At 45.1% G+C, this 18,279-nt stretch overlaps 1 protein-coding gene across 2 annotated transcripts in view; it reads right to left on the bottom strand.

Annotated features, from left to right (window-relative positions):
* Nucleotides 1–17,978, bottom strand: part of TACC1 (transforming acidic coiled-coil containing protein 1) — a 106,773-nt gene extending 88,795 nt beyond the window's left edge. The window contains exon 1 of one of the 2 annotated variants that reach the window (XM_066236875.1): nucleotides 17,781–17,978. The gene's annotated coding sequence lies outside the window, so the exon portion shown is untranslated. The remainder of the gene's footprint in view (nucleotides 1–17,780) is intronic. The other variant, XM_066236883.1, reaches the window with a different exon arrangement.
* Between the last annotated feature and the right edge of the window lie 301 nt (nucleotides 17,979–18,279).

Here is an 18,279-nt window from a genome sequence, read left to right as displayed (position 1 = left end):
ATCTCACCTATTGACTGAGCAAGTAAAGCCAGCTCGGGGGTCAGAACCATTCACACGGCTGAGGAGTTCTCCTTAAGCAGGGAATAATAGCTGGGGACACTTGGTATTGCATTTGAAATGGAACGGGAGAATAAAACCTGACTATCGTATGGTGTTCCTGTAGTTTCTGCCTAATGTGACCAAAGAAGGAGCAGAAAGTGAAGAAGAGAGGAAGGAGGCAGCCCACGGTTTTCAGTCCCTGGGGCAGTGGGCCGCTGAACGTGATGGCCAGCGGCCAGCCCAGCTGGGGTGGAAGGCAATACATGGCCTGCGGTGAAGTCTAGGAGGGGTTAGTGCTCCATATGCAGTGTTAAGGTTTCTTTCTCTGCATTATAATTCTGCCAGGAAGGCATTTTTTAAACTTTGAAAATATAGTTAAGAAGCCCTGGCCGGTTGGCTCAGCGGTAGAGCGTCGGCCTAGCGTGCGGAGGACCCGGGTTCGATTCCCGGCCAGGGCACACAGGAGAAGCGCCCATTTGCTTCTCCACCCCTCCGCCGCGCTTTCCTCTCTGTCTCTCTCTTCCCCTCCCGCAACCAAGGCTCCATTGGAGCAAAAATGGCCCGGGCGCTGGGGATGGCTCTGTAGCCTCTGCCCCAGGCGCTAGAGTGGCTCTGGTCGCAACATGGCGAGGCCCAGGATGGGCAGAGCATCGCCCCCTGGTGGGCAGAGCATCGCCCCTGGTGGGCGTGCTGGGTGGATCCCAGTCGGGCACATGCGGGAGTCTGTCTGACTCTCTCTCCGTACCATGTCAAACCTTCCACCAGAATGCTACTCATGCTCTATAGGAAGGTGGGAACTAACACGTTTGGGAAGCCGGGAACTCTGCGTGGCGCTGGCAAAAGCAATCAGAGTGAGTGTTCGTACAGGAAATGATGGTAACGGCAAGGGATACTTGTGGAGCAGTTTTCCTGTACCAGACTCTGTTCTAAGTGCTTTAGATTTGTTAACTCACTTAATGTTTGTCACAACTTTTTGAGTTGGCATTTTTAGTATCCTCAGTTTACAGATGAGTGAAGAGAAGCATAAAACGGTTAACCATGATCAAGGCCACACAGCTAGAAAAGGACAGAGCTCAGTCAGTCAGGTAGGCTAGATCCCCAGCTATACCATAAATTATATAACATAATTTTTATACTCTGCACTCCCTTTTAAGATGAAGAAACTAAAGTTTAGAGAGGTAAGTGGTGTGTCCAGTATTTAAAACTTGTTCTGTTTTGATGACAAAGTTACTGTTGATGTTCAGCATGGGTTCCCTCCCCGTTCCCCAGTAATCATGGTAAATGAGTATTACCCCCTTCAAAGCAGCCATTTTGGCAAATTACATGTTTATTTCTAGTTGTACCATCTTTCCTTTTTTGGAAATTGTTTAAGAGTCAAATTTATAAGCTGAAGGATAAAATTGGATTTACTACTGAAGAACCACATATTAGTCCTGAAATCAGGTAGTGTGAGTGATCCAACATTGTTCTCCTTTTTTAAAACATCATTTTTTCTATTCTAAGTCCTTTGCCTTTCCATATAAAATTAATTAATTAATTAATTTATTTATTTATTTTGTACAGAGACAGAGAGAGGGATAGACAGACAGGAATGGAGAGATGAGAAGCATCAATCATTAGTTTTTCGTTGCGCATTGCAACACCTTAGTTGTTCATTGATTGCTTTCTCATATGTGCCTTGACCTTGAACATTCAGCAGACTGAGTAACCCCTTGCTCAGGCCAGTGACCTTGGGTCCAAGCTGGTGAGCTTTGCTCAAATCAGATGAGCCCGCGCTCAAGCTGGCGACCTCAGGGTCTCGAACCTGGGTCCTCTGCATCCCAGTCCGACGCTCTATCCACTGCACCACTGCCTGGTCAGGCTCCATATAAAATTTAATATAAACTTGTTCATTTCTTTTAGGGGGGTCCATAGGGATTATTTTTTTAAGTTTTCGTCGATGGTATATGAACAGAGGTGTTAAGTTCCACTTCCAGGAAGTATCCATAACAGTAGTGAGGAGGCACTAGAGTCTGAATGTTGGTGTCCCCCCAGGTTTCATATGTCAAAATCCTAACCCCGACAGGTGGTGATATTAGGAGTGGGGCCTTTGAGAGATGCTTAAATTGTGAGGGTGGAGCACTCATGAATGGGCTCAGTGCCCTTATAAAAGACAGTCCAGAGAGATGAGATCCCTTGCCCCTTCCACCAAGTGAGGACACAGAAGGCCCTGGCTGTGAGCCAGGAAAACGCCTTCACCAGAATGCAACCATGCTGCGGCCCTGGTGTTGGCATTCCAGGCTTCAACACTGAGAGGATTAAATTTCTGTTTTTTATAAGCTACCCAGTTTGTGGTATTTTGTTATAGCAGCTGAAATGGACAAAGACAGGGGGTGAGTGCAGCCATGCTGAATCCTGAGCTTTGGAGGAGCCTCTGAGCCTGCCTGGACTGCCTACCTACAGATAGATCTCTTTACCGTCAGGGAAAACAGAAAAGAATAACACGCTGCCTACCTACAGATAGATCTCTTTACCGTCAGGGAACACAGAAGAGAATAACACGCTGCCTACCTACAGATAGATCTCTTTACCGTCAGGGAACACAGAAAAGAATAACACACTGCCTACCTATAGATAGATCTCTTTACCGTCAGGGAACACAGAAGAGAATAACACGCTGCCTACCTACAGATAGATCTCTTTACCGTCAGGGAACACAGAAGAGAATAACACGCTGCCTACCTACAGATAGATCTCTTTACCGTCAGGGAACACAGAAGAGAATAACACGCTGCCTACCTACAGATAGATCTCTTTAACGTCAGGGAACACAGAAAAGAATAACACGCTGGTTAGCCACGAAGAATTTGGGTTTCTGTGAGACTCAGACAATGCAAATCCTAATCAATGTTCCGGTCCTTTAATTGGGAAAAAAAAGATTCCCATTATTTTCTAATCAAACTGCCTGTAGCTGGAAGAACTGTATTGCTGAACGGCCTGCCAGCAATCACACCATCCTACTCTACAGATAAAGAGGGCTATAAATTAGCCCTAACCCTAGTATACTTTGTTTTACTGTACTTTGCAGATATTACATTTCTACAAATTGGAGGCCTGCGACAACGTGAGCGGCATAAGTCAATCGGCGCCATTTTCCCAACAGCGTTTTCTTACTTGATGGCTCTGTGTCACATTTTGGTGATTATCACACTAGTTCAAAGTTTTTAATTTTGATTACATTCGTTATGGCGATCTGCGATCAGTGATTATAATTGTTTTGGGGCCACCATGAACCATTAAGAAAATTTGTGACTCATGGGAAGAGATCAAAATATTAACATTAGCAGGAGTTTGAAAGAAGTTGATTCTCATCCTCATGGACTACTTGGAGGGGTTCGAGACTGCAGCGGAGGAAGCAACTGCAGATGTGGTGTAAACAGCAAGAGATCTAGAATTATAAGTAAAGCCTGAAGATGGGACTGAACTGCTTCAATCTTGTGCTAAAGCTTTAATGGATGGGAGTGGCTTCTCCCATGGATTCTTTAATGGATGAGTTAAAAAAAAAAAAAAAAAAGTGGTTTCTTGAGATAGGATCTAATCTTGGTGAAAATGCTATGACGATTGTTGAAATGACAACAAAGAATTTAGAATATTATATAAACCTGTTGATAAAGCAATGGCAGGGTTTGAGAGGGTTGAATGAGATTTTACTGTGAGTAAAATGCTATCAAACAGCATCACATGTTATGGAGAAATAGTCCGTGAAAGGAAGAGTCAATTGATGCAGCAAATTTCACTGTTCTCTCATTTTAAGAAATTCTATGGCCACCCCAGGCCTCAGCAACCACCACCCTGATCAGTCACCAGCCATTAACATTGAGGCCAGACTCTCCCCACCAGCAAAAAGATTATAACTTGTTGAAAGTTTGGATGATGGTTAGCGTTTTTTTAGCAATAAAATATTTTTAAATCAAGGCATGGACATTTTTTTTTAGAGATAATGCTATTTCACACTTATTAGACTATAGTATAGTGTAAGCATAACTTTTATGTGCATCAAGTAACCAAAAAATCTATGATTTGCTTTATTGTGATACTTGCTTTATTGTGGTGGCTTGGAATTGAACCCGCATTATAGCCAAAGTATGTCTGTACTTCCTGAAGTTTAGCTCTGGCTGAACCTGTTCATACACCCCCCCCCCCCAGCCTTCATTGCTAAGCAAAATTATGCCCTATTCCAAATAAACTTCCTCTAACTGAATGTTTTTATTCTCTTCTCCCTTAATGCTGTCCTGAATGATTCATTCATTCATTCATTTAACAAATTCACGTACCACCTTTGCGACTGTCTCAATTTGAATTAATCTTTGCAAAAAAAAATGTTGGATGAAGTGAGTGTTGACTGAGGCCCACTACCAGTGTCAAGATGACTCTCTTGCAAACCTAGACCCTAACTCTACCTCACATCATTGTTTGGACACTGTTTAAACATAAGGGGAAAAAAAATCAAAACTAAGAGACTGATTCCTACAACAGAGCTGGGAAGGCCCTTCAAGGCTATCTAGTTCTACCTTCTTATATTTATATACATGAACCAAGGCCATGGGATAGGCTACAGAACCTACCAAAGCCGGAACCAAGACTCAGATTTCCCCACCCCCACCCAATCCTTTGTTCTTTCTTCCACCCTTATTTCCTTCATTCACACTTAACCCAAATACAAAATTACATACCTGTTATTTTGATTAGAAAAATCTTACAAATTACTTTAAAAACCATCCCAGTTATATTCAGAGTCAAAGAAATTCCTTTTGGTAATTTGTCTTTGAATTTATTCTCAGTTTACTCTGAAGGGTATATATACATGCCAACAACCCACGCCAGGACCTTTCCTCTAGCCTTGAAGAAAATTAAGTCAGGTGAAAGTCACATGATTACTTACAAGGTAGGTTTTCAGTGCAAATGTCCAGCCAAATGCCCTTTGCCTGAGGCTAATTCTCAAAAATCCCTCTATAATTCCACCAGCCACTCTGTGTGTGACTGTTCTCTAACACTTTGTGCCAGCAAAACTGAATTCTGGCAAAAGGGAAAAAAAAGGCCTTTGTTCCTGTTTCAAGGTGATGTAACTGTCACCTCTAATAAGTTGGCAGTTTCCAGAAGAGAGTCTGTGCTTCTGACCTGTGACCTGCTGTTCCACTGTGGAAACAGCTGCCAAGTTCACAATTTCCATCTGTATTCTCAGGGATTGGAATGCAAGCACTTAGAAAACTTCTTTCCTTTTTCATTTCATTCGCCTGTCATTTTTATTCCTACATAATGGTTCAGGGACAGTATACCCTTTGTGTGCTTTTTATTGATTTTATTTTAAAAGCAGGCTCTTTTTCTGCCCTGGACTTATTTTCAGAGACAGAACCTCCCTGTAATTTAAACATCCTGGACTCAATAACCGCAAGTGTCATCTTGGAATATTAACTCTTAGTACTTTTTTGGGGTCTCAGGCAACTCCAGAGGAGTGACCCAGAGCAACCTTGGGGTGTTTAAATATGGATTCCAACTCCTCTGTCTGGTCTTGGGGGGAAGTTGGGGGTACAGAGAGTTCATCCACCAATACTTTATTTCCACTCTCTGACCTGGCAGGTGCCAGCTGCAGCCATTTCACTGAGCAATGACAAAAGCAGACAGGGGAACCAGAAGGCTGGCGAGAGTCCTGAGGGTGTGGGTTCGAAGCAGTGCTTTCATTTGTGAATCTTTGAAATTAAAATCAGTATGCCTGGTTCATTTTTTTAAAAAGCATGAATATAAAAAAGAATACTACTGTTCTCTGGCTGAGCAAAGCAAACAGGTCCTGTGGAGTCTGGGTAGGCCAGTGGTCCCCAACCCCCGGGTTGCAGACCGGTACCGGTCCGTGGGCCATTTGGTACCGGTCCGCAGAGAAAGAATAAATAACTTACATTATTTCCATTTTATTTATATTTAAGTCTGAACGATGTTTTATTTTTTAAAAATGACCAGATTCCCTCTGTTACATCTGTCTAAGACTCACTCTTGACGCTTGTCTCGGTCACGTGATACATTTATTCGTCCCACCCTAAAGGCCGGTCCGTGAAAATATTTTCTGACATTAAACTGGTTCATGGCCCAAAAAAGGTTGGGGACCACTGGGGTAGGCTCCAAAGAAAGCAGAGCAAATATTCAAAGGAAATCTCTAAAGAGAGGCAAAGTAAATATAAACATTTCCTTAGGCTTAGAAGTTAAGAGGGTCATGTGAAGTTAAGAGGTCATGTGAAGACCTTCACTATTTATCTTAGGACATTTGTGAGCTAGATGGAGCTGCCAAGGTACAGGAATAAAAGAAGCTTTTACCCTTCCGCAGGCTGAACAAAAGAAGGAGGAAGCACAGGTAGATGAGAACCTCAGAGCCACGTGTTCTTCAGGAAGTCTGAATGTTTGCCACGTTCCTGCAGAGAAAGGCTGGATTGCACTGGCATGACTGCACCTGCAGATGAAAATCCCAGGGCGCCCATGGGCGTGGGAGGCAGGACGGAAGAAAATAAAACTATCATACTTCCCTAGGGGTGATACAAGCATGGGTCAGTAGGGAGTGCTGTTGTTTCGCTTTTTCGTTGTTCCAGAGAGGGGCACAACCAATGAGGATTTGGTTTGTATAATCTTAGCTTCGAGTTTTTCAACTTTCAACTCAAAGCTTCTGTGGTACTATTCTGTAACCATTTCCTTGAGCATCTGGGGGTCTAAAAAGATGTGAGCAGCAGAAGTGGGAGCCGTAGACACCATCTTTTGCCTCCCGGGCACCACCATGACTAGTCCCTGAAAGAAACGGGGAGCTCTGATCCTACTTGTAGGACAGAGCAGGGCACAACATGGTCAGCGGATGAAGGAAAGCAGGGACAAGATGGAATGAATATGAGAAAGGGAACAGCTGGTTGCCTGGATCAAACCAGACTGAAGGACAGTCATAGGGCCCAAGAGCTGAAAGCGGCCAATGAGATCATCTGACTCAATTCCCACCTGATGTAGGAATTCTTTACTCAGGGTTCCTGACCAATGGTCAGCCAATCTCTGCTCGGGATTGTCACAGATATTTCTGGCAGACACAGAGTTGCAGCCTTCAGATTCCTCTCCGAGAAAAGATTTAACAACCCAGCTTTAAGGAATGTGGTTAGCTGATAATCTCCAGCTGTTCAGGGTCTGCCTCTGCTTTTGAGCTGACATTGATCGCTGGCAGTCCGTGGCCAATGGCTGAGCAAGGTGGTAGTATAAAGGCCTGACCATTTCTGTCTAATATGGGACCCTTCTGATGGGCAGTCTTTGCTTTGGAGCTCTGCATTAGTCTGGCCTGTACCTCAGTGTGAAGGCTCTCTAGTCCAATCTTGCTCTCGCTCTTTTTCTCCACCAGGTATTATTCCTCCATAAGCCTTGATATATGAAGCACAGGGTTATTTTTAGGGTATGACACTATTCTATATGATACCTTAATGGTGGGAAAAATGACACTACATATTTGTCAAAACCCATAGAACTTTACAGCACAGAGAGTGAACCTAGCCTGACAGATGGTGGCATAGTGGATACAGCATCAACCCAGAATGCTGAGGTTGCCGATTCTAAACCCGAGGTTGCTGGCTTGAGCAAGGGGCTGCTAGCTTGACTTGGGCCTGAGGCCACTGGTCCAATCTCTAGTCAAAGCACGTACAAGATGTAATCAATGCACAACTATACTGCTCACAAAAATCGGGATATTTCAAAATGAATATGAAGCAATAAAAAAATGGAAGCATTTGACTTTTTTTTTTATTAAATAAGAACATCAGAAAAACAAACAAGTCAAAGAAAGTTGTTTTATTATGCAAATGAGATGCAAAACCAACTTATTTCATTGGTGAAAATGCACAAAAGGCTGAAAGTACTGGAGTATCTGAACCTTCCCATGCTTTTCTGTCTCTCCGTGCCTGTCCCTCTTTCTCTTTCTCTTTTTTTTCTTGTCTCTCTCTCTCAAAAAAAGTGAACTTAATATGTGAAAATTAAAGAGAAATCATTTAGGACATTGGGGGATTCTAAGATGGAATCCCCACTGTAATAAAACACTCTAATGGTATTACAAATGTTTGAGACAACTCCACTAAAGGGTCTGGAGAGGAAAAGGTGCTGACCTGACTAACTTTGGAAATGAGTGGCATCTATCAGACTAAAGACAAAAGAAACTGTACAGAAGCACTGTAGTCTCTCTGATCAAGTTGTTTCCCATGGGCATATCTGTTAACAATTCTAATACCACTATACATGTATATTGCAATTGAACAGTGAAGTAAATGGATGGCAGATGGTGGGAGCCAGATTTCTCACTGTTGGAATGGGTTCTATAGATAAGCAAAGGGAGGTCTAGAAAGACCCATATGGTAGTGGGTTAGAGTTGGAGACGTCCATACCAGTTCAAGTTTTGCTTAATATAGAGTCAGATGGTTACATGTAGACATAGTGATAAATGTGTGTATATACACAAGTTAATATATACACATATCTCTTCTTGCTCTATTAACTGTGAAGGACTAGTCACATCATCAACACCTCAGTAGCAACAAGCATACCTAGCACCCAGATCTTGGTTTCAATACTATTCTCTAATAAAAGGAGTCAAGGCTACTTGGAGAAATAGCTGCATCTAGGACAGGGCAGGAAACATACAAGATGAGCCCTGAGCATCTTACAGTGTCAAAAAGTAAAGAAGTACTAAAAAAAACAAAAACACAAAACACAAAACCAACGAACAGAAACAACATCATAACTCATATTAATGGGGTATAACAAAGGGACACAGAAGTCAATTGAAAGAGTTCCCAATGGCCAAAGCTGGGAAAAATTAAGCAATAAAATTAATAAATTAGTATTGAACTATAACCTTAAGTATAAAATAAATACACACAAATCTCTACTGGTATAAATGATTTAACAAATAAATAAATAAAAAGAAGAGACAAATATCTCATGAAAAAGAATTCCAAATAATTTATATAGATACTCCACCATTAATGAGGCAATGCTTAACGCCCCACTCCATTAGCCTGAGCTGAGCGCAGTAACTTCCTTCCAAAGAGGAAGAGGACGCCTGGATGGACAGGAAAACACAGTGATCTCATGGCAGAGAAACCCAGCGAACACGGCTCCGGCCAGGTAACCAAGGCGAACACCAACAGTGATAAGTCACGCTAATAGTGCCTACCCATGATATGATGATGCAATGAAATGCCACTTTTATTTCTGTGACATTCCCAAGAATGCACAACCCCAGTGTAATCATGAGAAAAATATAAAACAAATCCCAATTGAGAGACATTCTACAAAATACTGGATTAGCAGTCCTCAAAACATTCAAAGTCATCAAAAAAAAAAAAAAAAAAAAAAAAAAAAAAAAAAAGAGGAAAATCTGAGAAACTATCAAGCCAAGAATGGCAGTAAGAGTAGTGACTATAGGTTTTTCTTTCTCTAGTAAACAAAGCCACATGGGTCGGTCAGGATCCCAGCAGGTAACACTCTCCAACATGAGAGTTTAATAAAGAGACTGTTTACAAAGGTCTGAGTAGAATGTGAGAGACCTCGAGAAATAGCAGTTTCCCAGGGCTGTCTACTGGGAGAGACTGCTTCTAACCCAGGCCTGAAGAGTCAGAGGGACAGAGCCGTGTGGAGAGGCTGTCTGACACGAGTTGTGTCTTCAGTCAGAGGACACAACCAGCCCATGACAACCCAGCAGGAAAAGAGCAAGGGGAATAAATATTATACTTTTGGATCACTCTCTTCTCTCCCTCTGATTTCCTACAGCGGCCTCTGCTGGCTGAACCTAACGGAATATCAAATGTGAGAGAGCCGTTCAGATCAGCTTCCTGGACACAGAGAAGAGTGGAGAGTAGGTTTACAAGGGTAAATGGAAATATCCAGCACACAAGTAGTTTTTTTTTTAATCCTTTAAAAAAGATTTTATTTATTCATTTTAGAGAGAGGAGAGAGAGAGAGAGAGAGAGAGAGAGAGAGAGAGAAGTGGGGAGGAGCAGGAAACATCAACTCCGTAGGTGCGTTGACTCGGCAAGCCCAGGGCCCCACACCTGCGACCTAAGCGTTCCAGGTCGACGCCCTACCCACTGCACCACCACAGGTCAGGCGAACACCCAAGTAGTTTTTTGTTTTTTTTTTTTTCCTGTATTTTTCTGAAGCTGGAAACGGGGAGAGACAGTCAGACAGACTCCTGCATGCGCCGGACCAGGATCCACCCTGCACGCCCACCAGGGGGCGATGCTCTGCCCCTCCGGGGCGTCGCTCTGTTGCGACCAGAGCCACTCTAGCGCCTGGGGCAGAGGCCAAGGAGCCATCCCCAGCGCCCGGGCCATCTTTGCTCCAATGGAGCCTCAGCTGCGGGAGGGGAAGAGAGAGACAGAGAGGAAGGAGAGGGGGAGGAGTGGAGAAGCAGATGGGCGCTTCTCCTGTGTGCCCTGGCTGGGAATCGAACCCGGGACTTCTACACGCCAGGCCGACGCTCTACCACTGAGCCAACCGGCCAGGGCCCCAGGTAGTTTTAATTGCTTTTCAAGACCATCCACATAACAGATAGGTTTTGTGACATAGAGGGGCCCCCGGAGCCTCGTCCTGTGACCTTGGAGAAGTCATTACTTCTCTAGGCCTCATTCTCATCATCTGTAAAACGAAGGGTTTAGACGAGAAAGTCTCTGAGATCACTTTTAGTCCTGATGCACATAATTCTAGAAGCAAACTAAAAGCCTTACCAGGCTACGGCTGATACGTGCCTAGAGCCCTGACAGCTGTTTATTTACTAAAGTATATGCAGACCTCTTTTTTCCATGACGCATCTCTGCATCTGTGCAAGGCTGTGCAGTGCACGTTGGTTACTGAGCCACTCCAGGGAAAGGCGCAGGCTCTGCTCACTCACATACGCGGACGTATCACAGGCACGCTGGCGGAGGAAACCTGAGACTGGGAAAGCGGCCCAGGCTCTGCTCAACCAGCTGCAAGAGGCAAGGAGACAGACACGAGGGCCAGCCACTCACCACCAGCCGGGTCCGCAGTCCGTGGGCACGCCTGCTTGTTCCTGAAGGAGACTTGAGGGGGCCTCGGCAGCTGGCGGCAGCTGGCGCAGCCCTCGGGCTGGCCTGGTAGCTCTACTAGCAGGCCCAGCAGAGGGGCGGCTGCCAGCAGCCACGCAGATGGTAATGATTAGCCAGAAAGTCAAACTATGGAAAGTTCTAAGGGTCCAAGAAAGCTTCACATGGAACAACGAACATACTAGCCTTCTCCCGCTGCCTTGGGACATTTTGTTCCGTATTGTGTCTGCTTTTCCAAGTACTGTCGGCTTCCGTCTCTTCAAACCTCATTTTGAAAATAGAGCATGAGTCTAAGGAACGGAATATCCCTACTACTGCTCCAGGGATGAAAGTGCAAAAGGTACTAACCCTCTACTCCCAACCTCATCTATTTGGGTGGCCTGGAATATACAACAGATTTCCTCCCTTCTCCTAACTCCAGCCCCTAGTCATTAAACTAGGACCCTCCATATCTCCTGACAGGCCCCACAGGAGTGCTGGTTGAGTCCTGGTGTGAACACACCCAGACTTGGAGATGAGGGCTTGACGGTTGTTCAGTGAACTAAAGGCCTAGAGGCTGTACTACAGGTGAGGAAGGAAGGGGATTCTAGATGAGAGAGGCTGAGAAGGCGAGTGGATAAAGGCCACTAGGAGGAAAAGGGACAAAGACAGCGCTGTACACACAGAGGAAGGATATCTCCTACTTCAACTGCTGCCTGCCTGGAGCTGTCCCGGTTAAGTCGGCGCTCTCTGTTTTGAAATTTCAGAGAAGCAGCTTGTCTATCAAATAACACATGGAAAGCTTTCCATCTGGGCTTTAGACTCTCAGAAAGGAGTTTTTCTTGCCCGCTTTGGAGAGGATATCAGCTGTGGTATGTGGCTAGGGGTACCTAGGGGTTGCCTTATTCCATAATGCTCCTCCTCTTCACCGTCACAGTGAAATCTGAAGGAGCTATACCTGCATATCAATTCATTCATGAATCTCTGTCCAATAGTTTGCTACAAGTCAAGCACTGGTCAGCGGAGGCTTTGATGAACAACACATATGATTAATTTAGGTATCAGATCCTGGGGGATTATGGGCAGAGCAGGGCTGGGACCTTCTCACTGTTGTTAGAGAGTGACCAGACCTCTTCGGAAGAGGAGAGAGGCAGCCATTGTGGAAAGCAGTATAGAGTTAATTAAAAAGTTTAAAAAGGAACTGTCTTATGACCCAGTGATCCCACTTCTGGCAATTCATCTAAAGAAACCCAAAGTACTAATTTGAAAAATATATGCAACCTTATGTTCATTGCAGCATTATTTACAGTAGCCAAGATTTAGAAGCAGTCCAAGTGTCCATCATTAGGTGAGTAGATTAAAAAGCTATGGTATATTTACACAACGAAATGCTACTCAGTTGTAAAAAAGAAGGAAATCTTACCCTATGCGACAGCACGAGTGGACCCAGAGAGCACTGTGCTAAGTGGAATAAGCCAGTCAGAGAAAGACAAGTACCTTATGATTTCTCTGATATGTGAATTCAATGAAGAAAATGAACTAACACGTAAAATAGGACAGACTCATAGAGAGAGAGCAGGCTGACAGCTCTCTATCAGGGGAGGCTGGGAGGGTGGAGGGATTGAGCAGAAAAGAGAGAAGACGCATGGACATGGATGCCAGTGTGATGGCTGCTGCGGGAGGGGAGTGAGGGAGGTCTGGTGATGGAAGGGGACCTGACTTGGGGTGGCGAGCACACAACACAATGTACAGATGACGTGTTGTGGAACTGTGCACCTGAACTCTGTATAATTTTATTAATCAGTGTCACCCCAATAAATTCAATAATAAGGAAACAATAAAGAAAGAAAAGAAAAGAAAAGGAGAGAGGAGCCCTGGAGACAGAGGAGCCTCTGGAAGTGCCCCAGGAAAGACAACCTGCTTTGCAGGTTCACCCACACCTGGTCTGGCCGAGCCTGACAGTTTGTTTGCATAGATGCAGCTGCGTCCCCTGTCCTGTGCCCCTGTCACATGCCCCTTTACGTTTCTGACCCCTGCTCTCCAAAAAGCGAATAAGGGTGTTGCACTCAGACCTTGTGCTATAAGAGTCACGGCTCCTCCCATCCACTTCCAAATACAGCACTCTTCAAACAAATGGGAGTGACTTGCGGCAGGGAGGACTCTATTTACTATCCCCGCAATGTAGGATTTAAGCACCCATTCCCAAACCCTACAGTCCTGAGTTAGAAACCCGACCCTAGCACTTGGGAAGTGCTGCTGAGCACACAGCTGGTAGCTGTGTGCTTTCGTGCATGTTATTTCCTTCTGTAAACCTTTCTATCACCATTCACAAACTGGGGAATGCTAGCTCTCTCCTTACAGTTGGTCATGAGGATTAAATAAGTGCGATAATGCATGTGAAGCCCTTAGCTCATAGTGAGTGCTCAGTATATGTCAGTTATTAATTTATTTCTTGCCTACTCTTACTTCCAGGAAAGGCTGGCCACCTGATGCTCACTACTTTCAAAATCTGGACTTAAGCTGCACTCACCATTTTGTTCTTTGAAAAAGCCATAGAATTCTTTTGTAAGTCATGTTTTTCTTATTGTGTTCTTCTAATCAGCTATATTTAGCTCTTAACTTTGATATCGCAGGTTGAAATTCTAAAGTCATTCTTCCGAAAATAAAAGTGGTTCAGCCAATGTCATTTAGTCATTGAGAAAAACAACCTTTTTTTTTTGGAAGTAACAATAGGTCTAACAGTAGGGACTAATTTCCATAACTATAAAAGATAACTAAATTATACTTCATTTAATCAAAAGATCCAATTTGGCAAGGTCAACCCTAAAGATTTGCTGTTTCGGTTTTACCTCTTTAATCCCTGGCAGAACATCTAAGCTCTTCCTCATAGGTTATAAGTTAGATCTCAGGGACCCTGGGTCCTTCCCGGCTGAGGTCCAGGCACCACCCTCTTATCCCCAGCTCACAGTTCAAGTTAGTAGTGCCTATTTTACCATCTCAAACACTAGTTACGTCTTATTTCTAGATTGCCACTCAGCTACTTTACCTAAGGTTAATCCAACAACCCCTTGTACACATAATAATATATTTATATTTATTGAGTGCTTACCATGTGCCAGACTCAGTTCTAAATGCTTTATGTGACTAAGATATAATATATTTGTGAAACAGGTACTGTTATTATCATCCCTCTACACAGGATATCATTATTTTGATCATTTTCCTAAGATGAGCCAGCTAATATGTGGCAGAGCAGGATTTGAATCCAGCGAGTCTGGCTCCAGAGCTAGCTCTCAGAAGAGAGGTCAAGTTTATCAGAGACATAGCTTGGACAAGAATTCTGACTCCACTTTTTCACAAAGCCACTCTTCCTTCCATGGAACATTCTGTCCTGGCCCTGTCACTGTTCCTCCCAGCCTAGTCTCAGGGACATCCTTTGCCAAAAAAATATGAAAGAACTGTACTCACAGTATTCCTCTGATGTCTGTTAAACAAGGCTTAAAAATAGTCAAGGCAGTCTGCTCAGACTCAGGGGACATAGCTTCAATCACCGTCACCACCACTACCTGGCTGGGTGATGTTGGGCAAGTTGCTCAAAGTCTCTGCTCAGACTCAGGGGACACAGCTTCAATCACCGTCACCACCACTACCTGGCTGGGTGATGTTGGGCAAGTTGCTCAAAGTCTCTGCTCAGACTCAGGGGACGTAGCTTCAATCACCGTCACCACCACTACCTGGCTGGGTGATGTTGGGCAAGTTGCTCAAAGTCTCTGCTCAGACTCAGGGGACATAGCTTCAAGCACCGTCACCACCACTACCTGGCTGGGTGATGTTGGGCAAGTTGCTCAAAGTCTCTGCTCAGACTCAGGGGACATAGCTTCAAGCACCGTCACCACCACTACCTGGCTGGGTGATGTTGGGCAAGTTGCTCAAAGTCTCTGCTCAGACTCAGGGGACACAGCTTCAATCACCGTCACCACCACTACCTGGCTGGGTGATGTTGGGCAAGTTGCTCAAAGTCTCTGCTCAGACTCAGGGGACATAGCTTCAAGCACCGTCACCACCACTACCTGGCTGGGTGATGTTGGGCAAGTTGCTCAAAGTCTCTGCTCAGACTCAGGGGACACAGCTTCAATCACCGTCACCACCACTACCTGGCTGGGTGATGTTGGGCAAGTTGCTCAAAGTCTCTGCTCAGACTCAGGGGACGTAGCTTCAAGCACCATCACCACCACTACCTGGCTGGGTGATGTTGGGCAAGTTGCTCAAAGTCTCTGCTCAGACTCAGGGGACACAGCTTCAATCACCGTCACCACCACTACCTGGCTGGGTGATGTTGGGCAAGTTGCTCAGAGTCTCTGCATTTTTAGATTCCTCATCAGCAGAGTGGCCATGATGCTGAAGGCTGCCCTACAGGGCTTTTGTGGGGAGTGCATGAGCTAATCTGTGTAATGTACTCAACACAATGACTCAATAAGTAAGCTGTTATCATTAAGGAAGATCTATAATAGTCATTATGAGTATTGATCACAAAGCCCTTAACATAAGCAGAAGTGAGAAGGGCACATTCAGAAAAGACTCAGAGAGAGGCCAGGTTGTAATCTCAGCTCCCTGGGGCCCTGGCCCTTGTCTGTCCCTGCACATGAGGACGGGCTGCGGGCGATGGGAACACTCACCTCCCGAGCCTGGCCAGCACACACCTCCCCAGGGCAGGAGATGACCATTCAGTAGAAGGTTAGCTGGGAGGGCCAGGTGAAAACCTAGACAAGACAAGCTAGAAATCCCTCTGTAAATCAACTGTGGTCCATAACCAATCATGTCAGTGTAGATAAAACATTCCTTGTTCCAGGTCAGTGGTTGAAAATATTTCAAAACTTTCTTTCAACTGGGCACCCGACCATATAAGTCAGGTAAAGATGTAGCTGCTCTGTTTGAAGTGGGAAGAGGCAGCTCCTGTAACACCCCTAGGCTCCTAGTTGAACTCCTCCTCAAAGGGGACCCTGTGCCCCATCCGAAGAGCAATGATGTCCTTAGACCGCAGCTTAAGAAACATTTTCTAAGAGGAACAAATGTATATAAAACATAAACCCTGTCCTTAGGGAGCTTAGAGTTTAGTGAGCTGGCAGCTATAGCCTTGCACTGACCAGCAACTGAGCCCCAATATCCTTGGTAGAAGGCACAAACCTCCCGAGGCACTTTTGCTACCCCCGCGCCCTGCACAACCTGAGGCTTCTCGGTCACAAGGAACCCTCCACATGCACATAGCACACTCTCAGGACTGGGGAGAGCATGCTGGCATTGTTCACCTGCTTCAGAAAAATAACCTTTTACAAGTAATTCACCTTTCACAACCCCTCTATGAGGTGAGGTTATTACTATCCCATTTCACAGAGAAGGAAACTGAAGCTGAGGATATTGAGCTTTCCAACGTTACCTCGCTCGACAATGCTGGAACCTGGATCATCTTGGTTTCAGAGCATGGTGGCATGGATTCCATATTGGAGCTACTACCTCAGTTCAGATCCCTCTTCTGCCATTTACTAGTTGTGTCTCCTGCCTCAATCTCCTCATCTGTGAAGTGGGGATGAGGATGAGACCTACCATCCTTAGAATGGTGCCCGGCAACACAGCAAGTACTCAACAAGAGTTAGTGGCTATCATGGGATCAACAGCTAGTAGGTTATAACTAGTTTTGCTCAATTCATCCTCCCATTTATTTAGCCTGTTAGAGAGCAGTGCACAGCAGCATGTGGCTAAGGAGAAATGTGTGTGGTTCAGGGAAGCCCAGGTCGTAGGAGTGCAAAGAAAGGGCATTTGAAATGCTTCATTTATGACCGCTTCATAAACTTTCGAGTACTTCTTGTGCAGAAGCCATGCTGAGTCCCCTGAGTCAGTCCAATGTCAGGACATCTTGTCAAAGTGAGCCTTTCAGCAATGGCAGCTGAGAGTGTGCCCCTAAGGAAGCCAAGGGCCACATTCTGGGTAGACCAGTTAGCTCTGCCACAGACGGCTAAGTTTCACACAGCATTTGGACTCTGCCCATAAATGTATAGCACTGGTGCCACATCTCCATGCCTGGAGTGTCCCCATCCATGATGGTGGGTGGGAGAGAGAGAAGGAGAGAGGAGAGGGCATTGGGAAGCCAGAACACATGGCCCAGGTCCTGGGAAGCCGCTGGACCCCAGTTCATCAGGGTGAAAATTTCTTTTTCTGGCCTTTCCATTTTAGTCATTTCTCTCTAAATCTATTCAAAGCTGAAGGTATTTATAAATACTCCTTGACATTCCAGGGTCTCCAAAAAAAAAAAAGGAAGGAAGGAAGGAAGAAAGAAAGAGAAAGAAGAGAGAGAGAGAGAGAGAGAGAGAGAGAGAAAGGAAAGAGAGAGAGAGAGAGAAGGAAAAGAAAAAAAATCAAGAATCTGCCATAACATTTTCCACATCAGAACTCAAACAAAATGTGTGCTTCCAGGGACCTAGGAATTAAAGTTAAATTTGGAAAGAGAGTGGGAAAAGAAATGCCTGACTTTATCCCGAGTCCACCCACCCACGACACATACCCATCAGCGAAAATGTCCTCAGTCCAAGACTAAAAGGACAATCGCCTCATTTTGCTCAATAAATGTCAAATGATCACAAGAATGTCCAGTCCCTCAGTTCCTACCTCTTCGACCTTGGTCCCAGGGTCTTTTCTCTCCGGCTTTCACACCACCTGCTACAGATCCATCATCTCTCCTTGGGAAGCTGAGCCTCTGGTCAGGGAGGGGTTCCGCGGAAGGAAGGGGAGGGCAGGACTGAGGTCATCGACGTGGAGAGGGGATGGTCTCCGAACCGAGCACTTGGTCACAGGGAAAGGATGTTTTGTAATTTTTGGCTTGAATTTCCAGAGGCAGAACAGGAAATGTCCATGGGGCTGGGAGCTCAAGAGAAACTGCCGTCGGCCTGCAGAGGGGGGCCTTCTCAAGCTCTCTCTCCCGAGGCCCGTCTGGAATTTAAAGCTCCCTCTGAATGTCTGAATTTTCCTGCCTTTCCCCCTGACTCTTTCCTCCAGCCCCCTCCCTTTTTTCTTCCTAATGGAACGTCAGTTTCATTCCTGACGTGCTGGAAAAATTTTCCTCTGCCTAAACTTGGCTCAGGAACACTCTCCTTGTGAGAGAATTTCT

Source organism: Saccopteryx bilineata, chromosome 6 (genome assembly GCF_036850765.1).
Source record: "Saccopteryx bilineata isolate mSacBil1 chromosome 6, mSacBil1_pri_phased_curated, whole genome shotgun sequence".
In the NCBI taxonomy this organism is placed as follows: Eukaryota; Metazoa; Chordata; class Mammalia; order Chiroptera; family Emballonuridae; genus Saccopteryx; species Saccopteryx bilineata.
The sequence above is the reverse complement of the archived record's forward strand: the minus strand, read 5'-3'. Positions and strand labels throughout refer to the sequence as shown.